Source organism: Ranitomeya variabilis, chromosome 1 (genome assembly GCF_051348905.1).
Source record: "Ranitomeya variabilis isolate aRanVar5 chromosome 1, aRanVar5.hap1, whole genome shotgun sequence".
Classification (NCBI taxonomy): Eukaryota; Metazoa; Chordata; class Amphibia; order Anura; family Dendrobatidae; genus Ranitomeya; species Ranitomeya variabilis.
The window spans coordinates 702,040,263-702,067,113 of NC_135232.1; the positions used below are offsets into that span (position 1 = coordinate 702,040,263).

At 42.1% G+C, this 26,851-nt stretch overlaps 1 long non-coding RNA gene across 1 annotated transcript in view; it reads right to left on the reverse strand.

Annotated features, from left to right (window-relative positions):
- The window catches only part of LOC143817995 (uncharacterized), a 77,484-nt gene that overhangs the window by 35,907 nt on the left and 14,726 nt on the right, over positions 1–26,851 (reverse strand). The window contains exons 2-3 of the long non-coding RNA XR_013224267.1: positions 13,599–13,680; positions 2,434–2,526 (exon numbers count right to left, since the gene is read on the reverse strand). This is a non-coding gene — a long non-coding RNA (uncharacterized LOC143817995). The remainder of the gene's footprint in view (positions 1–2,433; positions 2,527–13,598; positions 13,681–26,851) is intronic.

A 26,851-nucleotide genomic window follows, 5' to 3' on the forward strand; every position in this document is an offset into this window, starting at 1 on the left:
CAAGATTTTACAGTGGCTGACACCACACAGCCCAGCCTCATACAATATTCTCAGACCACATTGGGTGATGACGAGGAACAGGAGGAGGATGAGGAGGAACAGGAGTTTTTGCTCTGCGCTATAGAGCGCACTCAGAATCACAGCTTCATGCCTGTCCAGCATGGATGGCCTGAAGAGGACGATGAGGAGGAGCAGGCTATGCATTGTGAGGAGGAGAGGATGGTGAGTGTTGTTCCTGGTGAGGACACTGAATGTTTGACTCTTTGTAGTCTATCACTCATGACAGAGTTCATGTCCAGATTCCTTTCCCAAGACCCTCACATGAAACACATTTTGTCCTATGTGAAATACTGGCTGTGCACCTTTCTTGACCCATGGTACAAAGAGAAATTTGCTTCTCTCATGTCTGAGGCAGACATGTCATTTTCAGTGCATGTATGCAAGAGGGCCGTTGTGGAAGACTTGCTAAAAAGATTACCTTCAGACAACACTGCTGGCAGAGGTATCGGCTCTCTTCACCCAAAAGGATTACAGGGGAGGGCCATGCATCACAAGAGGGGAGGAAATATCCACCAACTGGGCCATATTCATGAAACCGTCACATCATCAAGGACTATCGTGGGTGTAACTATGATGAGGAGGTAGAAGTTGACCAAGGTAGTGAAGGACTAATTAAGTGACCATACCAGTGTCCTTCCTGATTGTTCAGTGCCCTTTAACTATTGGTTGTCCAAGCAGCACACTAAGCCCGACCTCTCCTTGTACGCCTTGGAAGTGCTGCCATGCCCTGCTGAAAGTGTGTTGTCTGAGTGGGTTTTTAGTTTGGCTGGTGCAATCATAACGGATAGGCTCACTCTCTGGTGAACAGAAAATGCAGACAGACTGACTCTTCTAAAATTTAATAAGGGCTGGATTTCCTTCAACTTTGTAAGCCGTACGGATGACAGCAATGTAACATAAATGCAGCACAAATAGTTTTCTTTGGAAGGTGTCTTAACGTCCATGCTATTGGTGTCTGGTAGATTCCAATTTACTGGTATTGATCATAGAGCTCCCCACAACTCCTGTATTATATTCACCTTACATTAGCTTGACCCTCTATGACAGTGGCTCCATTGGGATCTGGTGGCCAAAATGAACTGTGGAGCTCACAAAATTCAGGTTTCATGGCAACTGCAGGCCGTCTGAAAATGTGAAACGAGCGCCGCATAATGACATGGTGGTGGACATGTTGGTGGTGGCGGGACAAAATTCAAATGGGCATGTTTTAGCTGGCATTGTATATGGATAGGGAATATGTTCCACTTTATAGCTAACAATGTTGAATGAGGGAGGGACTTCCCAAATGTATGAGGACCCTTGTCAAACTCAGGTTTCACAGCACCTGCTGGCCCTCTAAAAATATGAAGCAAGGGCCGCATAATGACATGGCGGTGGACATGGTGGTTGTGGTGGCGAACAAAGGCCAAAATTCAAATGGTCAAGTTTGAAGCGGCATTGTAAAGGAATGGGAATATGTATTCCACTATCATGCTAACTATTTGGAATGAGGGAGGGTCCTTCCAAATGTAGGAGTGAAAGCCCTCACAAATGTTAGGAAAAACTAATGCCAAAACACTCCATATGAACGTATGCTAAATGGGAGGTATAATTTTTTCTTTTTGCATTATATACATGTAATTATGAAGGAAACATGTTTCTTAGCATTTTTACCTTTAAAAAAAAATTAGGTTTGGTAGGTCTTTTTATAAATCTGTAAAACTGGCTCAATAGTCTGACAACATTATTCCCAAATACCATATCTGAGTCAGAAAGGCATGCAGGCATCTTCTCCATGCTGTTCCCATTTAGTTTTAGCTCTTTCTCATCCATTTCAGCTTTTCTCCCATACTCCCAGACCTGTTTGTTGGGTCCAACAGAAAAATATTTGGTTTTCCCATTGACTTGTATCGGATTCGTTATTCGGTACCAATACATGGATACACCACGGATATTAGAAATTATTTCTGCAGATTTTTGTAAATCCGAATATTCACTATTTTCTCATCACTTTTCATCAGTCCAAGCTACTTATTGGCCCAGTTTATGATCCTACGTACCAGGGTCACCCCACAAGATTTCTTACAAGTTTTGCATTTGCACGAGGGTCTTTGAGTTTGGAATTACGCCTTTGACCAGCAGTTTGCAATGTTTTCACAGGCATCAGATTCAACTATTATTATAAGGTGCACAGAGCTGCCAATAACCAGTAAAATGAGGATCACACTTGTTCTGTTGCACAAAGAGCAAAACAGATTAACCTGTATTGCTGGAGGTGCGCAATAAACACAAAGTCCCTCACCACAATGCAATTCTCCCAAATCAAATGCTGCTCTCCAGAAATATGAAAGTCTATTAAGAGAGTAAACTTGTTATTGGAGAGATAATACTCACTAATAGGCCTGCCGGGACATCACAGGAACGCGGCCGAGGATTTGCTGTTATATTTGCTTTACGTTCATATCCAGCTGCAGCAAAAAGATTTGTCTGTTATCAAGGAAAGAGGGAAATTGTTTTTCGAAGGAAGAAAAGTGAAATATTACAATATAAATAATATATTGTATGAAGATCAATAGGAGATAGTACAATAGCGGCAACTTTCATTAGTCTTATACAACATATAGCAGTGATTTTCAACCAGTGTTCCGCGGCACACTAGTGTGCTGCGACACATGGTCGGGTGTGCCGCGGGGAAAGTTCCCCAAACTATGGTGCCCCCTTTGTTTTGTTCCCCGGCAATGCGCAGCGATGCTCAGCGATGCGCAGTCACGGAATAACACATGCGCGAGCTTTGAACGCTCGCGCGACTTAATGATGTCACCGAGGCCGGCGCGTCATCCTGAGAGCGGAGAGACTCTCGCATTTGCTCGCCGCCAAGGTAATGCCCACCAATAATGCTGTGTATAATCATTAACCCCTTCCCGACCCATGACGCCACGTAGGCGTCATGAAAGTCGGTGCCAATCCGACCCATGACGCCTATGTGGCGTCATGGAAAGATCACGTCCCTGCAGATCGGGTGAAAGGGTTAACTCCAATTTCACCCGATCTGCAGGGACAGGGGGAGTGGTACTTCAGCCCAGGGGGGGTGGCTTCACCCCCCCCCCGTGGCTACGATCGCTCTGATTGGCTGTTGAAAGTGAAACAGCCAATCAGAGCGATTTGTAATATTTCACCTATGAAAATGGTGAAATATTACAATCCAGCCATGGCCGATGCTGCAATAGCATCTGCAATGGCTGGAGACCCCGATCTGCCCCCCCCCACCGCCACCGATCGCCTCCCCAGTCGTCCTTTCTGCCCCGATCTCCTGTCCGCTCCCCTCCTCCCTCCTGTCCGCTCCCCCGGTCCTCCTGTCCACTCCCCCGGTCCTCCGATCCCCCCCCCTGTGTTCCGATCCCACCCCCCCATACTTACCTAGCTCCGATGTCCCTCCCAGTGTCCGGCCGTCTTCTCCATGGGCGCCGCCATCTTGGAAAATGGCGGGCGCATGCGCAGTGCGTCCGCCGAATCTGCCGGCCGACAGATTCGTTCCTGTACATTTTGGTCGCTGTGATAAGTTCTATCACAGCGATCAAAATAAAAAAATTGTAAATAAACCCCCCCCTTTATCACCCCCATAGGTAGGGACAATAATAAAATACAGAAAATATAATTATTTTTGTTTTTCCATTAGGGTTAGGGTTAGGGGTAGGGTTAGGGTTAGGGGTAGGGTTAGGGTTGCACTTAGGGTTAGGGTTGCACTTAGGGTTGCACTTAGGGTTAGGGTTGCACTTACGGCTAGGGTTGCACTTAGGGTTGCACTTAGGGCTAGGGTTGGACTTAGGGCTAGGGTTGCACTTAGGGCTAGGGTTGCACTTAGGCCCAGGTTTCACACTGAGTGAGAATAAATACATTTAGAATCTATATTATTAACTATATGTAGAATATGTACTGTTTTAGTGTCATTTTGTGCCATTTTGGTTGGTGGTGTGCCCCGGGATTTTTTAAGTATAAAAAGTGTGCCGCGGCTCAAAAAAGGTTGAAAATCACTGACATATAGTATCACTTTAAAAAGCATAACAGACTCTACAGAGCCTTGAGTTGGTAGCTCAGCTCAAGACACTGGCCATTACCCTACTAAGGACACCAATTGTAGGGCTCATCGCCAAACTTCAACAGCATTAGCCCACTTTGTACAATCTGGTTTCCTAAGGATTAGAGAGTGGCATCCATACCTGTACTCGTTCCTTCTTTTTCTGCTTCTGTCACTGGGTGGCGCTGTTTCTTGATGCAAGGTGTCAATGTAGTGGTTTGGTTTAGCATTCTAAGAATTATGATACTATAAAGCCAGCGAGCTTCTGTGTTCATTCAACAAACCAAGAAAGGGTTAAGTGTGTTTAAAATACTCCTACTGGCCAGCAGCTACTCCATGGACTCAACCAAGAGGCCCATCTTAATTCAAGGTTTCTATATAGGAGTTAAAGTGTAAGGGTATGTGCACACGTCAGGATTTCTTGCAGAAATTTTCCTGACACGTTTTTTGTGCGTTTTTTGTGCGTTTTTTCCCAAATGCATAAAATTGCGGGAAAAACGTGGAAAATCCGCAAAATTAATGAACATGCTGCTTTTTTTTTACCGCGATTCGTTTTTTTCACGGAAAAAAACGCACCATGTGCACAAAACATGCAGAATGCATTCTAAATGATAGGATGCATAATGTATGCGTTTTTAATGAGTTTTTATAGCGTTTTTATAGACACGAAAAAACCTGAATGTGTGCACATACCCTAAAAGCCAGGGTCCCCCTGGGACCTGCAAGACAGAATGGCTGCTGGCCAGGTGAAGAAGCTTCAACTTCAATATTCCCATAAGAAGCATTGGTTTAAGTTTGCAAACAAGCAAAAAAGTGGACATTTAAAGATTTGAAACGGGTGATTTGGAGCAATAAGACAGAAGTCAATAGACTAGCCTCTGATAGGTGCAAATGGGTCTGATACAAATAAGGGAAAAAGGGGCTACCAGATCGAAATATTTAAGTAATTGTGTAGTTCGGTGGATGAAGCTTGAAGATATGAGGTTGTTTCACAGCCAAAGCCATTGGTTACTTGTTCAGGATCGATGGTGGTCTCAGTGCTGAACTATATGTGAGTGTCCTTCGAGACGAGTTACTTCATACACTATGGGTATAAAAAGGACGACACAGTGTTCCAACAGGACAACAACCCGGAGCATACATCAAGATTGGCGAAAAAATAGTTCAGAAGTAGAGGTGATGGAATGGCCCCCACAGTCCAGAGTCCTCAACCCAATCAAACAGTTGTAGGTAGAATTGAAGAAAAACTGTATACATACCCAAGTGAGGCGACCAGTATACACCAACTTTGGGAACATGTAAAAGAGACCTGAGATGAAATTTCGGTCGACACATGTTTGAATCTGATCGAGAGCATGTCCAGAAGGATTCAGGCAGTGGTGAAAGCCAAAGGTGGATTTCCAAAATACTAACAAAATAATAAAGTGACAAGACAAGAATCTGCATAACTAGTCAAATGCTAAATAGTTACAAGTCAAATGATGGTAGTCTCAAGTTCATAGCAATAGTGGATGGTGAGATATGGAGCCGGAAAGTCAAAAGCTAAAACATTGTTACCCTTTTGTTTTTCACTGTAACAAGTACGTAACAGTAGGGGGCACCATAACAAGTATGTAACAGTAGGGGGCTGTAACAGTATGGGGCACCATAACAAGTATGTAACAGTAGAGGGCTCCATTAAAAGTATGTAACAGTAGGGGGCACCATAACAAGTATGTAACAGTAGAGGGCTCCATTAAAAGTACGTAGCATCAGTGGGCACTCTAACAATTTGTAAAAAAATCTACCCTCTAGTAACAAATTTTGAACGAATTGTGTTCTCTCCTGTGGTTCTCCAGTTGTTGCCAAATTTACATTCCCAGCATCCCTCTGAAAGTCATATGATGTAAAGGAGTTGTAGATTCCTGGAACTGATTGATATATAGCAGTACTAAAAGTTTCAGGTTAACTTTTCATTTTATGTGACTTGCTGCTATCATCGGTTTTAGGAGTCAAGGGGGCGGTCACACTTTTCTCTGTATGCAGATACGTATTGAGAAAACAGTCACTGGACTCGTAAGCGGCAACAATCTACTCAATCGTTTTCCACTAAACTATGTATCATCCTATGTGTCTCCATGGTAGCAGACTACAAACAAACTACGTAGTCTGATTCTACAATCCATCTGTCCTCTACTTCTTATATTTGGTAAATAGGAGGTGAAAAATAAAGCCGAAATCTTTTTCAAATCTTGTACATCTCTTTTAAACTGCATGCTCTTCCTTTCCTGTCTGATTTGCATAAAATATAACAGGTTTGCAGTAGCATTCACTTCCATTTCCATCAATTGCTATTAAGTTGGAGAATTGGGCAGCTTGCTCTGTGATGTTCTGTTCAATGACTGTCTTTCTACTTTCTATAATTAAACATCATGAAATGTTCCATAATTCAGCCCCTGCTGTAAAATCAAGCCTGGCCCCGCATTACTATGCTGAAAGCTTTTAAAAATTAATTTGCACTTCTTTAGAACTCAAGACTTTGTCTTTGCATTAAAAAGGCAAAAATATGCAACCCTGGGATTCTTTATGACCCTGAATTGAATTTTAATGGTGATATAAGTGTAGTTTGTCAGATTACCTTTTATTGCCTTAGCAACATTGCCCTCCCTAGACCTGCGCTGAATTGTATCGCCGGCCAAATTTGAATGCATTTGTCTATTATATCTCATGTTAGGAATGGTAATTTTCTTTTTTTTTCCAGTGGGTTCTATTCATTGCACATCTCCAGATCTCCAGTACTTGCTTATAAATGTTTTTGCTTGAATGAATATTGAAATCGGCCTGCCATACTTCTTCATTGGCCTGCCATACTTCTTCATTGATGACCTCACCTCTGAGTCTTGTAATGTGACTCATCTCCTTGGAACACATTAATATTTACCAGAAGTTAACATTTGGCATGGCCCAATTCATCATATAGGCGTGTAGAAAGCATTTTCCGCCTGGCTGTGTACTTATCAGTGTTTGAAGATACTATCAAAAGACGATGGAGCGCTCGAAGATGGTATGGTGGGCACTGGCAGACATGGAAAGCTCACTTTTGAAGTGAGCACACGATACAAGTTTGGTTCAGATTTTTTTTGCAGATTTTAGGGCAGAAAATACGCAGCATAATACTGTATCAGCTAAGATATTGAGACTTTAAAAATTTCACCTGCATGTGGCGTTATTTTTCTGTGCATAAATTGACCTGTGTTGCAGATTGTATGATCCACAGGTTGTCAATTGCGTGGAATTTATTGCAGACTTTACCCACTGCAAGGCATTTGGTAAAACCCTTTACAAAATCTGCAACAAAAGCCACATAAAATAGATGCTGATTTGAATGTTGAAACACAGTGGTAATGTTGCAGAAATGCTGCAGCTACACCTCATTAATGCATCGAAAAATCGACACCAAATTAACTACGTAAGCTGATTTGTTTATGCAGAGTTTTTTAAAAAAGGATTTTGAAGCTGATCTGCTCCAAAATCCAAATCAAAACCAGCTTCAAATACAGTTTGAACACTCTTCCTATTGATTTCAATGGAAATCCACTTTGCTGTTCACACATGTCTTTTTTTCCTGACCTAGTTAGGAAAACTTTGCTTTGGAGTTTGATGCAGATTATTGGCAGAATCAGCTTAAAACACTGCAAAAAGCATCTATAAATACTAAGAAAAAAGCAGTAATTCCCGAAGTGGATTGCTCTTGAAGAAAACTCTCAAAAATTAAAGGTGAACATAGCCTACACATTCATATATTCTTTTTATTGTTATTATTATTACTTTTTTTTTTTTTTTTTTGCTGATTTCCCATGTTATTTAGGCTGATACATTAATAAATTCAGCCTCATGACTGTATTGTAGAGCTGATCTGGGTCTGAAAAATCTAACAGCTCCTGCAGATTTATGACACCCGACGATCAAATGATTGCTGAGAGGGGATGATGAAGCGAAATGCGACCTTCATGAACTCATTGAGGGCTCTATATACAGTGATCAGTAAGAAAAAATAATGGTAATAGAGTTGAGAAAATCAATTAGATGCACAGTGTGTGACAGCACAGCAGTGAAGAAGATAGGTGTCTGTGAAAATGGAATAATACTGATGCAATTGATAGGGAGGGAGATGTAGGAGAGTCGCTGTCTGTGAACTAGGAGAGTTGCTGTCTGTGAACTAGGACAGTCACTGTCTGTGAATTTAGAAAGTCACTGTTTGTGAACTAGGAGAGTCACTGTCTGTGAACTAGGAGAGTCACTGTCTGTGAACAAGGAGAGTCACTGTCTGTGAACAACGAGAGTCACTGTCTGTGAACAAGGAGTTATTGTCTGTGAACAACAAGAGTCACTGTCTGTGAACAACGAGAGTCACTGTCTGTGAACAACGAGTTACTGTCTGTGAACAATAAGAGTCACTGTCTGTGAACTAGGAAAGTCGCTGTCTGTTAACTAGGGGAGTGACTGTCTCTGAATATGGAAAGTCACTGTCTGTGAACAAGGAGCGTCACTGTCTGCGAATGAGAGTCACTGTCTCTGAACAAGGAAAGTCACTGTCTGTTGACAAGAAGAGTCACTGACTGTGAACTAAGAGAGTCACTGACTGTGAACTAAGAGTGTCACTGACTGTGAACTAAGAGAGTCACTGTCTGTGAACTAAGAGAGTCACTGTCTGTGGACTAGGAGAGTCACTGTCTGTGAACTAGGAGAGTCACTGTCTGTGAACTAAGAGAGTCACTGTCTGTGAACTTAGTATCAAACTGGAGAAATTAATGGATATCACCTGCGTTGCTGTACAAATCATAATCCACATGGTTGTAAGAAAGAATTGATGGTTTATTCACTCAAGAAGTTTCAAAGTCATTATGAAGAAGTCATAATGACTTCAAAACACGTTGAGTGAATAAACCATCAATTCTTTCTTACAACCATGTGGATCATGATTTGTACAGCAGCACAGGTGATATCCACGAATTTCTCCAGTTAGATACTACGTTCTTTGGTCATTGGATCCTTTGACCAGTGGCTCTGCAGCAGCTGTCAACTCTGATGAGTTTCCGCGCTCTAAAATAAAGAGTAAGGGTACCGTTACACAAAACGATTTACCAACGATCACGACCAGCGATACGACCTGGCCGTGATCGTTGGTAAGTCGTTGTGTGGTCGCTGGAGAGCTGTCACACAGACAGCTCTCCAGCGACCAACGATGCCGAAGTCCCCGGGTAACCAGGGTAAACATCGGGTTACTAAGCGCAGGGCCGCGCTTAGTAACCCGATGTTTACCCTGGTTACCAGCGTAAACGTTAAAAAAAAAAACCACATACTCACATTCCGGTGCCGGCGTCCGCTTCCCTGCACTCCTCCTGCATCCTGTGTAAGCGCCGGCCAAAGCAGAGCGGTGACGTCACCGCTGTGCTGTGCTTTCACTTTACGGCCGGCGCTCACAGTCAGTGCAGGGAAGCAGACGGCTAGGGACCTGACGGACACCGGAATGTAAGTATGTACTGTTTGGTTTTTTTTACATTTACGATGGTAACCAGGGTAAACATCAGGTTACTAAGCGCAGCCCTGCGCTTAGTAACCCGATGTTTACCCTGGTTACAAGCGAACGCATCGCTGGATCGGTGTCACACACACCGATGCAGCGATGACAGCGGGAGATCCAGCGACGAAATAAAGTTTCAAACGATCTGCTACAACGTACGATTCTCAGCGAGGTCCCTGATCGCCGCTGCGTGTCAGACACAGCGATATCGTATGGATATCGCTGGAACGTCACGGATCGTGCCGTCGTAGCGATCAAAGTGCAAATGTGAGACGGTACCCTAAGACACGACAGGTGAGTGCAATCTGATTGCATACCTTACTATCTCCACTGGATAAGACCCTATTTGTGCTTTTTTCTCTCCTACATATTTATTATTAACTGTTTGTGAACTGAGAGAGTCCCTGTCTGTGAACTAGGAAAGTAACTAACTGTGAACTAGGAAAGTCACTGTCTGTGGACAAGGAGAGTCACTGTCTGTGAACAAAGAGAGTCACTGTCTGTGAACTAAGAATCACTGTGAACTGAGAAAGTCACTGTCTGTGAACTGAGAGAGTCACTGTGAACTGAGAGAATCACTGTGAGCGGAGAGTCACAGTCAACTGAGAGAATCACTGTGAACTGAGAGAGTCACTGGCTCTGAACTAGGAAAGTCACTGTCCGTGGTCAAGGAGAGTCACTGTTTGTGGACAAGGAGAGTCACTGTCTTTGGACAATAAGAGTCACTGTCTTTGGACAAGAAGCGTCACTGTCTGTGAACTAGGAGAGTCACTGTCTGTGAACTAGGGAAGTAACAGTCTCTGAACTAGGAGAGTGACTTTCTGTGAACAAGGAGAGTCACTGTCTGCGAACTGGAGAGTAAGGGTATGTGCACACGTTGCGGATTTTGCTGCGGATCCGCAGCAGTTTTGACGCTGCGGATTCGCAGCAGCTTTCCATGAGTTTACAGTACCATATAAACCTATGGAAAACAAAATCCGCAGTGCACATGCAGCGGAAAAAAATGCGCGGAAACGCTGCGTTGTTTATTCCGCAGCATGTTCATTCTTTGTGCGGATTCCGCAGCGGTTTCCACCTGCTCCATTATAGGAATCCGCAGGTGTAAAACCGCAGGTGGAATCCGCACAAAAACCGCATAAAATCCGCGGTAAATCCGCAGGTAAAACGCAGTGCTTTTTACCTGCAGATTTATCAAAACAGGTGCAGAAAAATCCACAGAGGTTCCATCTACTTGTGCACATACCCTCACAGTCTCTGAACTATCAGAGTCACTGCCTGCGAGGTAAAACTAGGGAGAGCCACATTGCAGGCCTCTGTTGCTTGCATGATCAGTGTGCATATATTGCTAATGCAATTCAATCACACATAATTTTTCAGGGTAGTTTGAAGGCTTTGGAGCTTTTTCTATTCCCTTTCTAGTAGTATTATACAAACTTTTCTATTTGTATGAGTAGTCCGGCTGCCTCTGACAGCAGCTCCCATCTCAGTGCCAGTCCTCTAAGAACAATAGTAACAAAACCTAAATAAGTAATAGCCAAAGAGATAGGAGAGCAAAGAGTTCTGCTCCTCCGGGGGGGTGGGGAGGATGTATCATCTTTTTAGATGATTTGGGAATCTACTGTTAGAAGAACAGAAATGATAAGACTCATTTTCATTTGGTAATGAACTGAAGTTATCAATAACACAACGAGTTTTACAACATCTCTGTTCTGACGATAGCAATGTAATTAGATTTCAAATCAAAAGATGCATTTGAAAAAAAAAAATTGCAATTAACAAGATAAAAATGCCGACATTAGAAAGTGCAGTTTAGTGATTAAATGAACTATGGAAGGTTAATTGGGAGCAGGCATTGAGGAAAAAACTATTAGCACAAAACTGGAAATATCGAAAACTTTGCCTGGTAATTTACATAATGGAGTTTCAGTTATAGAAATGGATTCAGATAAAACAGATAGTCCCCAATGGATATTTCCATAGCAGATAGACTCAACAACATACAATGGATGTATGCAGCACCTCAACACAACCCCAAGGCATAAGCTGAGGTATCTGGGGCCCCAATGCGGTCACAGGGCTCCCAAAGACCTACTAGTGTCTTCTTTTGTTGAACAGTCCCTCAAGCACCAGGACCTGCACTTGAGTCACAGCATGAGTCATACTCTAGAACTGTATTAAAAATACTCCAGGCTTTAGGGCCAGCATTCCTTATGGCTCAGTATCAATATGGCACCTTTTCTGGTGATTTGGAGACTTCACAATATTACTGCAAAGGGTGAAAATATATTTCACTGTGCTGCAATATTATAAATGTACTACATGAGGTGGGGGCTGTTGGAAATTTGGTTATGGGGTCAAATGTCTTAAAGTTACACCGTCGCTAGGCATGATACTATCATGTATAATGTCTCATGCACTAGTACAGCATGGTGGCTCAGTGGTTAGCACCCTCACCGGGATACTGGGATCAAATGCCAGCAAGTAGCTGGTCAGCATGGCGCTTGTATAGTCTTTCAGTGTTTCAGGGAAGATTCTTGACACATCCAGAAAAACGTACGAATAGGGAATTTAGATTGTGAGCCCCAAAGTGCTGTGAAACATGTTGGTGCTATATACGCCAGCATAATGGATGAAGCTCTACCACCTCATTGGTATGTAATTCTATGCAGGCTCGGACTGGCCCACAGGGTAATCGGTGAATTCCCTGGTGGGCCCCTGTGCAGATGAGGATCACACACTCCACAGGAGCAGTACACTTAATGCAGCATGTACCAACATGGGCGGCATCTCATTATTCATTTAATGCCCTACTCATTTTATTAATATAGAGACAGACTAGGAATTAAAGCAGCACAACGCCAATCACCTAACACGGCTTCCAGTATATAGAATCAAAATACAGACATTTCTCCCAGAAATATTTCCAAAGTGTCGGACTATAATCGCTCAGAATTGGAATCATTTCAACTAAAAATTGAAGATTGAGAAAGAGTCGGTATTTTTTTTGCCAAAATTTTGCAACATATGAGCTAATAGCGTCCGATATTTTAGAAAACATTTTTCTGGGGTAATGTCTCTTTTTAGTTTCTAGGAAGACAAATAAATACGTATATAGACGAATCTAAGATAGATGGATAAAGCAGATAGACAGATAATAGCTAGATAAACAGGTTAGAAAAGAATAGGAATGAAGGAGATATGGAAGGAAGGAAGGAAGGAAGGAAGGAAGGAAGGAAGGAGAGAGAAAGGAAGGAAGGGGAAAGGAAGGGAGAAAGTAGGAAGGAAGAAAGAAAAGGAGAAAGTGGTAAGGAATAAAATGAGAAAGAACAAAGGAAGAAAAAAATATAAAGTAGGAAGGAACAAAGAAAATTAAAGAACGAAGGAAGAAAATTAGAAAGAAGGAAGGAAGAAAAACGAAAATAAGAAGGAAGGTCGAAAAGGAGAAAGAAAGGAAGGAATAGACAAGGAGAAAGAAAAAGAGAAAGTAGCAAGGGAGGGAAGGAAAAAAGAAGAAAGAAAGAAAAAGAAAGAAAGAAAGAAAGAAAGAAAGAAAGAAAGAAAGAAAGAAAGAAAGAAGAGAACATAGGAAGGAATAAAAGAGAAATAAAAAGGGAGGAAGAAAAGGAGGAAGAAAGAAGATCAGGAATAAAAAGAGGAAGGAAGGAAAATACAGATAGTAATACGTTGAAATAAAAAAAGGAAAAAGTTAGTTAATGGATAGATTAAGAGATCAGCTGCTGAGAGGTGGGGGAAGGAAAGTGACATCTTCCTTTAGCACATTTCTTGTTCATACAATCGGCTGTCACATTTGAAACCTCTTATTCCAATAAATTATCTGAATATCTTTGTCCTTTGGGTGCAGCATTACAATGAGTGTGTACGGACAGCTTCATATCTGCAGTTTGCCTTGGGTGATCTTACCTTGGTCTTTGCACTGACTTTCATGGCTGGAAGATGTTCTATACTATTTGAGTGACAGTACTCAGAAAATTTAGTCCGTTTCCTAAAAGAATCCCATAAACAGTGATCAGAAACTCAGAATTCCAGCAGACTAGCCGGAGCCTCTAGTTAAGTGTGAAAGAAAGGAATTAATGTGGTCAATATTTACAGGCAGTTTCTTGATTGCTCCGACCGTCTCTTCTAATTGTTTAACAGTCACAAATTAAAGCAAACAAACTGTGGAAATTGATTTTGAGAGAGAAAATGCAGAAATTCTTACCCTGAGATATTCTGATATAATGATCCAACATAAAAGAACACAAACAAAATAAAAACGACCACATAGACGAAACGGCGTCACATCCATTATACAAGAGGAGAAACCACACATAATGAATGACGCCCTGTAAGACTAGCGAGTCAGGGAGCATGTGTGACCACCACTCCTGTAAGCAGTAATTGGACAGTTATCAAGGCAGTGGCGGCTCATACTCACTAACACTTCATTCACACAGAGACTTTGGACCCCTTTTCTCATAATATGTGGTGATCCCAGCAGTCGGACAGTGTGCCTACTGAGATATAAGCTGGGCTCTTAGTTCAGTAAAAATGCCTGTATGGCATTGTAAGGATAGTACTCACTCAGGAGCGACAGGAGGAAGACAGGAGGCACGTTCCTTTCAAAGTCCATGTGGGTTTATTTGTGTCATAAAACCCGCAAGCACCAACAAAAAGGACCAGGCAAAACACAGCATCAGTGACCATAGCACAGTCCTCTAGCTCTTCCGAGAGCTATGTGAGAGCTCCTGCTCTCTCAAGACACCAGCCACTGCTAACTCACATGACCATGTCACATGACCCTGTCCTCACACAGGTCCTGGCAGGATTCTGCTCCCTCAGACCTTTGGACACACAGGCTGGGGTAATGTCTAGCACTCAGGCTCAGTCTGGAGCCACATACACAGGAAGACTACTCCCTCTCTGCACACAGACAATGGAGGTCTCCACCTCCAGTCACAGACCATGTGCCAAACAACAGCTTCCATTATGTAGGCTGTAACCACACCCACAGGGAAGGTATATGGGTAGCCAGACTAGCCCATCTCTCATAGCTACCCACAACGCAGACCCAGGTGCACTAAATGACATCTTAGTGCTCACGTGCACTAAAGCAAAATACTTTGGGTTGCATCGCAGGGAGCAGCCATCTCTGTGACACTTACCTCCCATCGATTATATGGCCATTAGCCTCCTTATAGCATGAATGCTTACTTCAAATGGTATCCCACCATATATCCCAACCAGAACGCCATTATTGAAGCAGTAGGGAGTGGATGTGCAGTATCCGGCCGTGGTCAATGTACAGTTGAAGGAGCTGTGCTCTGAAGCTAAAGATTTATGGCAGACTCTGGGAACAGCTTATTGGTGGGGGTGTCGGAAGTCGCACCCTCACCGATCAAATATTGATAAGGATAAGCCATCAGTATAAAAGTCCTGGACAACTCCTTTAAGTTTAAGGTACCTTCACACGAAACGACTTTGTAACGATATCGCTAGCGATCCGTGACGTTGCAGCGTCCTCGCTAGCGATATCGTTTCGTTTGACACGAAGCAGCGATCAGGATCCTGCTGTGATGTCGCTGGTCGCTGAATAAAGTCCAGAACTTTATTTGGTCATCCGATCGCCGTGTATCGTTGTGTTTGAAAGCAAAAGCAACGATACCAGCGATATTTTACACTGGTAACCAGGGTAAACATCGGGTTACCAAGCGCAGGGCCACGCTTAGTAACCCGATGTTTACCCTGGTTACCAGCGTAAAAGTAAAAAAAACAAACAGTACATGCTCACCTGCGCGTCCCCCAGCGTCTGCTTCCTGACACTTACTGAGCGCCGGCCCTAAAGTGAAAGTGAAAGCACAGCGGTGACGTCACCGCTGTGCTGTTAGGGCCGGAGCTCAGTCAGTGTCAGGAAGCAGACGCTGGGGGACGCGCAGGTGAGCATGTACTGTTTGTTTTTTTTACTTTTACGCTGGTAACCAGGGTAAACATCGGGTTACTAAGTGCGGCCCTGCGCTTAGCAACCCGATGTTTACCCTGGTTACCCGGGGACCTCGGCATCGTTGGTCGCTGGAGAGCGGTCTGTGTGACAGCTCCCCAGCGATCAAACAGCGACGCTGCAGCGATCGGCATCGTTGTCGCTATCGCTGCAGCGTCGCTTCGTGTGAAGGTACCTTTAGATTTCTCACAATCCTCTTCCTACTAGTTTCTTTATATCGGTGAGTCGTACATATACTTATGTATTTGGAATTGATTGATGTTTGCTTGATTGCAAGACAATTATACTTAAAAAGTCCCATTTACTCCTTTATGTTTTCTTTTTTCCAAATCTGTGAAAAAGGAAATCTCCCATTAGCCGAGCAAAGCTGTCTATTCCTACAAGATTGTTAGCAGAGTAAATATGTTTTACAGAGCAGAAGTGCTCCGTCATTATTTTTGGATTTTAAGGTCTGCAAAAATTGAGTAACCATCTGACTTGTCTACCAAATACCATTGTAAATCATTTTAATAGTGTGCAATGACATGCAACAGACATATTGATTCCATCTCGCGAGCACTGGCAAAATTCCAGGACGTCATGAAACAATAAAGTACAGTACATTGCCAAGAATGGAAAAGTTTATAAAATAGCAGATCTGATCTACTGATGACGACCACGGATGATGGTACAATGATGAGGCAAGGGATCTGCCAATGATCATGTCTATGAAACAGGAAACCGTTTAACTTTTAAGGATGAGGAATAAAAATGGACTCTTTATTGGTGATGAGCGAATTTGCTCGGAAAACGATCGCCACACACAAATTTTCAACGTATATGGCACATTCGGATTCGTGATCGGAAACACTAGCAAAATTTTATAAAATCGGAAAAGTTCGGTAAAAAGTGGAGGAAAATATTTGCCGTGCCACAAAAGGATTTTCAGCACTTTTGCTATGATAATTGTGATGTATCATGAGCATGGGAAACATGTTTGATGAGGGGAGGGAGTTTGCAGAGCTCAGTGGTGCAGCGTTCTTGTAAACAGTGATTTTTTTTCCTAACTTTATGTTTGCACATTGCGGCTAGCCAATCAGGGCGCAGGAAACAACTACAATGTCCTGACACAACAGTTTGTGTCATTGGCTCTGAAATCGCATGTCCCTCTCCATATAAAAAGCGGACATCTTGTTTTAGCGTCATTTTGACACTGTAACAGTGCAGACAGGCTGCTCCTGATGCTGGCACTGTTAGCAGCTAGATTTTAGCTAACTAACTAGGTAGATGTTTCTTACTCAGATAGCTTAGCTAGGTAGTGTCCAGTGTGGCTGTGAAATCGACAATCCAGCAATTTTTTTTTGCCATTACTGGGGTCCACAGACAAAGACAGCAGGGCACATGTCATACTTGATCAACCGCCACAGCCCTGGGGATACTCGGTACTGGGCCGTTTCTTAAAGGGATGTGGTCATGGCAGCAGTGACCTGGTCCGTGGCCCTGGGCGTTCAATAAAAGAGTCATTGAATTGAAAGGGGAAATAAGGTTTATAGGGGTATTGCTAGTGATGTCACCTGTGGTACTCGGCCAGGAATGGCCGACGCTGCTTAAAGGGGACTGCTGGGGCTGATGGTGATGCAGCAGAGTTGTTACAGCTCTCCACAGGTAGAGCTTAGTCCCAGGGCAATTACGGTGTTAAAGTCAATGATGGTGGAAGTGAATGTTGTAGTGCAGGTGGTGTAGTAATACTTCAGAGGACACAGCAGGGTGCAGTTTCCACAGTTTACTCACAGTTTGAAGAGCAGGCTGGGGCACTAGTTACAGATGACAATCGAGGTTCGGGGAGCCTGGAAGCAACTTAGGATCCGCTGGTCAAATGGATCCGCTGGTCAAATGGGTTTTGAGGCCTCCTTGCTGCGCTGTCCTCTGAGGTCCTTGCTGCCTAAAGCTATGCTCAGTCCTCTGTTCCTTATTGGTCTGTAGTACTTGCCTGTATGGCAGGCAACTAGAGCCTATTACTGGTGTAACTCCTTCGTGGCGGCTCCGGGCTCTAATTTGCTGCTGTGCCGTCAGGTGTTGTGATGGCCAGGAGGCCTGCAATCCCCTGCCCTCCAGATTTACTTGCAGGGCCTGCAGTTCCCACACAACCACGGACTCCAGTGTCCGGTCTTTGGCGCTCAGTCCTGGAGTGAGCTCAGTCGCAGCTCAAATCCCTGAGGTTCTTCCTTGGCTTCCTCTCTTGGCTTCCTCTCTCCTCTCTGTCTTCCTTAAACTAACTAACTCTGCCTCCAGGCCAGAACTTATATCAGGAAGCTCCCCTGTAATCAGGTGTTAGAGCTCCCCTTTCTGGTCTGGAGTAGGAAGGATGTTGGATGTAAGTGTTATCTAGTCAGGGAAACCCTCCTTGCTTCCAGGCATGTCATCACCCCCTGTGAGGGAGGCAATGCCATTGTGGGGTGCCACAATACAACTGTGTTGTGGACTGCTTCTATTGTGCTCCATGCATGAGTATAACATGTTAAATCTTATTTCTTCACTAGCTAAATGTGAAACAGCATGCCATATCCCACCTTGTCATTTAGTGCTGTGGTGAAATAGTTCTGTGATTTTAGCTGTTGTGCATGAAGACATTTTTTTAGTGCAGTTGCTACCATGATTCACCATGCCATATCTCACCTTGCTATTTAGTGGCGGTGAAATAATAATCTTTATTTGTATATAGCGCCAACATATTCCCCAGCGCGTTACAGTTTTGCACACATTATCATTGCTGTCCCCGATGGGGCACACAATCTAAATCTCCTATCAGTATGTCTTTGGAATGTGGGAGGAAACGAGTACCCAGAGGAAACCCACGCAAACATGGGGAGAACATACAAACTCCTTGCAGATGTTGTCCTTGGTGGGATTTGAACCTAGGACTCCAGCGCTGCAAGGCTGCAGTGCTTACCACTGAGCAACTGTGCTATCCACAGTGTGCATAGCTCATGCACATAAAAAATATTATAATTTTTTCTGTTGCAAAACATGATGCAGCCCACTGTATTCCATGTTGTCATTTTGAGGCGGTGATATGAAGCTGTCTGCATACTTCATGCACAAATCTTTTTTTTTTACCTGTTGCTAAATGTGATACATCCCGATATATCCAACCTTGTCATTTAGTGGCATTGAAATTGTTCTGTGTGCAGAGCTGTTGCACATTAAAATGTAATTATTTAATTTTTTTATAAACATGATACAGCAACCAATTTCTCACAGGCATCTTTTATGCCTAGCTTGAGACGCACATCTGTTACAACTATCTTCTGACAAGCATCAAACGCTCTATGGTAAGGTAATTGGTGTTGGGTAAACAACTAATCATTGTAGGCTGCATCCTGGATCTCATACTTACCATAGCCACCCTGTTATTAATTCTCTTGCTTCCCATTCCCACCGTCATCATATTTCTCTGGAAAACCTGCACCTTACCAGCAGCAACTGTAGGAAAGAGGGCATTCCAACGCCACGGACAATCATCCAGATTATACAGGCGTCATCCACATCATTTTTTTTTAATGTTACTAACGTGATACAGAAGGGGGGATCTCACTTTGAATTTGTTTGGAGCATCTAGTCAATTTTATACAGGCTTCATCAACAGGCCCAAAAAAATTCTTCTATTACTAACGTCATACAGTAGGGGACCTGACTTTCAAATTGTTTGTAGCATCTAGTGTGCTACAGAGGCCTGTTCCAGAGACCACCAAAAATTCTTCTGTTAATAACGTCTGTAGTGTGGTTAATGATCGCGTAGCCAAAGGGAGGTATGTGTTGCTGAGACGGATTGTCTCTGTGATGTAACCTGGAGTATTTTCTCTAGCCCATGAAAGCACTAAGAGATTTGTTTCATGCACCTGGGACCGAGTTACGGGTAGCTGTGAGAGATGGGCGGGTCTAGTTACTCACATACCTAACCTCTGGGTGTGGTTAACAGCCTATATATTGGAGGCTGTTGTTTGGCACAGGGTCTGTGCTTTGGGAGAGAAAAGACCTCCTGTGTGTGATTGGCTCCAGACCGAGCCTGAAATCTGGACACTACCCCAGCCTATGTGCTCACAGGCATGGTGGAGCAGAGCCCTGCTATGGACATTTTGTATTTTGTTTGCCTGATTTAAAGGCTGTTTGTTTTCTGTTTTTGCTTCTGAGTTTATGAAGCAATAAACCCATGAACTGTTAAAGCCTCCTATATTCCTCCCATCGCACCTGAGTGAGTACAACCCCTACACATCATACAGTAGGGGACATCTCACTTCCAAATTGTTTGCAGCATCTAGAGTGTTATATAGGCCTGAACCAGAGGCCACAGAAAATTTCTTCTGTTACTAACGCCATATAGTTGGGGACAACTCTCTTAGAAATTGTTTGTATCATCTAGTCAATGTTATACAGGTTTCATCAACAGCCCCCCAAAAAATCTTCTGTTACTAACGTCATACAGTGGGGAAATCTCACTTTCAAATTGTTTGGAGCATGTAGTCTATGTTATACAGACCTCATCGACAGGCCTCCCAAAAAATGTGTCAGTTACTAATGTCATACAGTAGGGGACAAAAATTGGAGCATATCTTCTTTGTCATCTAGCCCTCAACCACTCTCAAATAATTCTATCTTCTGTGAGAAACGTGATTCATCATGCCATATTTTCCCTCATTTTGTACGGCTGAAATTCATCTGTGTGATGAGGTTGTGCAGAGTAAAAAATCCAATTTTCAGTTGTTAATAGTGTGCTCCTAGCACACTATCTGAGCAACATCAGTGGGAAAAAGCGAGCTTTTGGTGGAAGGTGGATTAGGCTTGATGTTCAAGGTGTATGTGGGGTAGATGTTAATGTTTCTGAAAGCACTAGTGAGCCAACAACGTGACGTTCTATCCAAAGACAACTGATAACTTCTGATACTGGATGTTGTAGTTTTTAGTGTGCTGCATTGTTCTCGTTTAACTGCAGTCTCTGATATCTTTAGTGTGGCTTCTGTACTTGCTGTTGCTGCTGCTGGAGATGTTAACTAATCTGTGGAAATGTGAACAGTCCTGCTTTGGTGTTCATCTGCTGGGTTGTGTGTATTGGAAGACCTGTCAGTCCCTATCATAATATTTCTACTGTGGTAAAATTGATGCCACTTTGTTGGTGTCTGCCACTAATTTTTGGAAATGTGGACACTCCTGGTTGGGTGTCCATCCGCTTGGTCGGGTGTAGTGGAAAACCTGTGGTCCCTACTAGACTATTTCTACTGTGGTGAAAATGATGTCACTTTGTTGGTGTGTGCCAATAAATTTGGTGTCTACACATTTACACAAATTTATTGGCAGACTCCTGGTTGGGTCTCCTCCATGTGTGTTGCCTGTAGCAGTAGACCTCTGATACCAGCAGCCCCCACTCTCTTTGAGTCAACTACCCATGTTACTATCCTTACATTTTTCTGACAATAGTAATCTACGAAACTAATATGTGTGCCACCTGAGTGTGGTTGATTATCAATTTCAGTTTTTTTTTTGTTTTATCACTTATAAAGAGCAAATAATTCAACATTCGCATTACAGACATTGCTAGCACTGTCACCATTGGGACTCACAATCTAAATTTACTATCTGTATGTCTTTTTATTGTGGGTAGAAAAATAATTACTGTGAGTAAACCCTCACAAACACGGGTAGAACATACAAACTGTTTGCAGATGGTGTCCTTGGTGGGGTTGGAGCACAGGACTCCAGTGCTGCAAGGCTGCTAATGTTTTTGTGTTGATGACTGGACGTTTCTGTGGTTGGAAGGCTATCACTGTGATGCAAATTGTGTGGGTCGGTCTCTTTCATGAGGTCCAACTCCACAGTGTTATAACAGAAGAGAAAAAAAAAAATGAGACAAAACCAGCTCACCTACTAGGCATTTGTTGTGGGGAAGCCCGGATGACGTGCAGTCTTCACGTGAGGCAATAGAACAAATAGAGGAGAAAATCCAGCTTCCAAAAATATCAAAATTTATTAAAGATAAAATCCAAAGTCCAAAAACATGGTTCACAGGAGAAGAAATAGCAGCAAGCTACATGTTTCGAACAATAAGTTCTTTTTCAAAGCTGCTCACCATGCACCAGAGTGAGGTTTAAATAGCAGCTGTGAAAATCACAGAAAATCACTCCACCACCTGATGCAGCAGTGATTATATACAATAAAAACGCAAAAATATCACAAAAAACATCACAAAAAAACAAAGAAATATATAATATACATATGTGAAATATATAGTACAACTAGACAATGTGAATCTCTCAGTAATGAAACATGATTTCCTTGCGAGCATTTAAGCCCATGGGATGGCAAGTGTTAAGGTAAAACATCCAATAAGCTTCACGCGTCATAAGACGTCTCTTCAAGTCTCCTCCTCTGGCTGTCACTCCAAGCCTCTCAATGCCGACAACCCGAAGGAATGCAGTATTTCTTTGATGACTGGTGATAAAATGCTTAGACGCATGAGACACAGAACGATTATTATTAGTGGACACAACAATATCAGTGATATGTTCAGAGATACGCGTCTTTAACATGCGAGTGGTACAACCTATGTAACTTAATTTGCATTTCATGCATGTTATCATATAAACCACATTCTTACTATTGCAGTTAATAAATTGCTGGATTTTATGTTCTTGTTTATCACTGCTATCAGTAAAAGAATGCGTGACAACAGAATGGGCACATGTGCGACATTTAGAAGCACCACAGTGATAAAAACCTATATGGTGTAACCATGTATGGGAGACTTTACTAGGTTTAAATAGGCTGGGTGAGAGAATGTCAGACAAAGTGGTAGCCTTTTTTGCAATCACCTGACAGCCTGAAGATAGAATTTCAGAAAGAATCTCGTCCTCATATAAAATAGGAATGTTTTTCAAAATAAGAGATTTAATATCGTTGTATTGAGGACTATATTTGATAGAGCAAAAGGTTTTTTGATTTTGATACACTTTTTTCTCCTTATTTTTTGATACCAGCATATCGCTGCGTTTTTTTTGTTGTACTATATTTTTAGCTCTATCAAGAGCCCACTTAGAATAGCCTCTTTTTTCTAATTTTTTACAACACAGATCGGTCTCTTGCTTTAAAATACTGGCATCATTACAATTCCTGGTTATTCTGGTAAGCTCGCCCACTGGTATGGACTTTATTGTATGTCCAGGATGGCTGCTGGACGCATGTAAAATGCTATTGCCAGAGAGGGGTTTATGAAATGTGGAGGTGGTAATAACATGGCCCACAGTACTGCACAGTGTCAAGTCCAAAAAAGAGATCATGTGCGGATTATGACTGCATGTGAAGCGAAGATTGAAGTCATTAGAATTGAGATGGACAAGAAACTCTGGTATGGCAGACACATCGCCACTCCAGATAAGGAGTAAATCGTCGATGTATCTACCATACCAGAAAATGTCCATCGCAAATGGGTTGCAATCCGAATAAAAAAACAATTCCTCCCAATATGACATTACCAAGTTAGCAACAGATGGTGAGTGTTTACCTCCCATAGAAACTCCTTTGCATTGGAGAAAGAACTGCTGATCAAAGGAGAAATAATTATGAGTCATTAAGAAAAAGATAACCTGTATAACATAATTGCACAAATCAATAGTGTAGTTACTGTACTTATGCAGATGAAATTCTAGTGCTTGAATGACAATGTTTTGTGGAATACAGGTATACAATGAAATGACATCACAACTTATCCATTGAAAACCATCACACCATGCAATATTAGAGAGCTGATGTAGAACATCTCTTGAGTCTCTCAAAAAACCTGGAACTCTCACAACCAATGGCTGTAGAAGAGAGTCAACCCATTGGCTTAGACGTTCTGTTAGAGAACCCATCCCTGATAATATAGGGCGCATTGGTGGAGGTGTAGTACCTTTGTGTACTTTGGGTAAGCCATACATTGTAGGTATAGTGGGGCAATCAACCTTGAGATACTCAACATGTGTTCTGGTTAGAACACCCAAAGCTGCGCCTTCATCTATCAAGCTGAACAGTTCTTTTTTGTAAACCGATGTGGGATCTGAAGGCAGTTTTCTGTACGTTGTGGTGTCATTCAAGAGATTGTTCATCTGATCTTTATACATCAATGTGTCCATGACAACAATCAGGCCACCTTTGTCTGCCTTTTTTATAGTGATCTGGTCCATCTTTTTAATTTCCTGGAGAGCTCTGCGCTGCTTCCAATTTAAATTACCTTTATGTGTTCTGTGCTGGACATGTGTGTCTAAAGATCTCAGATCTCGTTCAATGACAGCTTGAAATCTGTCCATGCAGTCAACACGTGATTGAATAGGATAAAATGATGGATTTTTTGTTACAAATTGATCAGCTTGATTTACATCTCGGTTTAAAGATACATTAGACCCATTCAAGTCATTCAGATTTCTCAAAAGACATTGTTCATTAAACGTAAGGTCACAAAATTCATTCCTGACAGCAGAGGTATCCACAATGGAGGTAGATTCCTGTTTGAAAAAATGTCTTTTGACTGTCAAATTACGAATAAATCTGTTGATGTCTATCAATGTATGAAATAAATCAAACCGTTGATCCGGTGCATATTTTCCAGAAAGAGCTCGTAAAGCCGCTCAGTTGTTCTCAATGGATTTATCCTCCACAATGGATGGGTCTGAGTCAGACCTTTTCAGCACAGACGTTAATAAGCTAGAAAAACTGATGATAAATGAAATGAAAGTGTGGTGGGATTTTACTACTTTGGACAATTATGTGCAAAAAGAAATGATCCCCAGAGGGTTGCGCATTAAGAAAATTCCCACCACCACATATTCACAGCAGTTTGTGCAAGAGTGGAATATGATCCTAAGTAATTGCTCCATTCAGCTAATGCAATTAATCATGAAATATGAGGACACCAAGCTGAAAAATATTCAGTCAGAAATCAACAACATTAAAACTAGCTTGGAAAATAAAGACACTATTAAATATAATGAGGAATTAAAAAATATAAAAATATCTTTATTGAAAACAGAAGATTTAATCATGAGTCGCAAGAAAAATAAATTTCAACGTGACTTAAGAGATTATCAAACAAATCAGGTATATGAATGGGGTAGATGGCAGAAAGCACACAAAAGCCCTCGCCCAATCCTGAAACGTACTAATTCCTCTGATATATCTGAGCGCCGAGTTTCTTTCAGTTCCTCAGACATGGATTCTATGGATAATGGGTCTATTGAAACTGGTGGTGATGAAAACATCAATCAAAATGTGGATAACACCAACACCTACTACCGTAGACCAAGAAGATTTAACTCAAAAAACGCAAGAGGCGCGGGGGCCGCAAACACCGCAGGAAACTTTCGCATGGCTACCCGCAACAGAAAGTAACATCTTTTTCAGGTGATTTTTCTAATATTTTAAATATTTCTAGTTGTGATCTCTCAGTTGAACAATTGCAAGTGTTGTCCTTGGGACTTAAATATGCACCGGATCAACGGTTTGATTTATTTCATACATTGATAGACATCAACAGATTTATTCGTAATTTGACAGTCAAAAGACATTTTTTCAAACAGGAATCTACCTCCATTGTGGATACCTCTGCTGTCAGGAATGAATTTTGTGACCTTACGTTTAATGAACAATGTCTTTTGAGAAATCTGAATGACTTGAATGGGTCTAATGTATCTTTAAACCGAGATGTAAATCAAGCTGATCAATTTGTAACAAAAAATCCATCATTTTATCCTATTCAATCACGTGTTGACTGCATGGACAGATTTCAAGCTGTCATTGAACGAGATCTGAGATCTTTAGACACACATGTCCAGCACAGAACACATAAAGGTAATTTAAATTGGAAGCAGCGCAGAGCTCTCCAGGAAATTAAAAAGATGGACCAGATCACTATAAAAAAGGCAGACAAAGGTGGCCTGATTGTTGTCATGGACACATTGATGTATAAAGATCAGATGAACAATCTCTTGAATGACACCACAACGTACAGAAAACTGCCTTCAGATCCCACATCGGTTTACAAAAAAGAACTGTTCAGCTTGATAGATGAAGGCGCAGCTTTGGGTGTTCTAACCAGAACACATGTTGAGTATCTCAAGGTTGATTGCCCCACTATACCTACAATGTATGGCTTACCCAAAGTACACAAAGGTACTACACCTCCACCAATGCGCCCTATATTATCAGGGATGGGTTCTCTAACAGAACGTCTAAGCCAATGGGTTGACTCTCTTCTACAGCCATTGGTTGTGAGAGTTCCAGGTTTTTTGAGAGACTCAAGAGATGTTCTACATCAGCTCTCTAATATTGCATGGTGTGATGGTTTTCAATGGATAAGTTGTGATGTCATTTCATTGTATACCTGTATTCCACAAAACATTGTCATTCAAGCACTAGAATTTCATCTGCATAAGTACAGTAACTACACTATTGATTTGTGCAATTATGTTATACAGGTTATCTTTTTCTTAATGACTCATAATTATTTCTCCTTTGATCAGCAGTTCTTTCTCCAATGCAAAGGAGTTTCTATGGGAGGTAAACACTCACCATCTGTTGCTAACTTGGTAATGTCATATTGGGAGGAATTGTTTTTTTATTCGGATTGCAACCCATTTGCGATGGACATTTTCTGGTATGGTAGATACATCGACGATTTACTCCTTATCTGGAGTGGCGATGTGTCTGCCATACCAGAGTTTCTTGTCCATCTCAATTCTAATGACTTCAATCTTCGCTTCACATGCAGTCATAATCCGCACATGATCTCTTTTTTGGACTTGACACTGTGCAGTACTGTGGGCCATGTTATTACCACCTCCACATTTCATAAACCCCTCTCTGGCAATAGCATTTTACATGCGTCCAGCAGCCATCCTGGACATACAATAAAGTCCATACCAGTGGGCGAGCTTACCAGAATAACCAGGAATTGTAATGATGCCAGTATTTTAAAGCAAGAGACCGATCTGTGTTGTAAAAAATTAGAAAAAAGAGGCTATTCTAAGTGGGCTCTTGATAGAGCTAAAAATATAGTACAACAAAAAAAACGCAGCGATATGCTGGTATCAAAAAATAAGGAGAAAAAAGTGTATCAAAATCAAAAAACCTTTTGCTCTATCAAATATAGTCCTCAATACAACGATATTAAATCTCT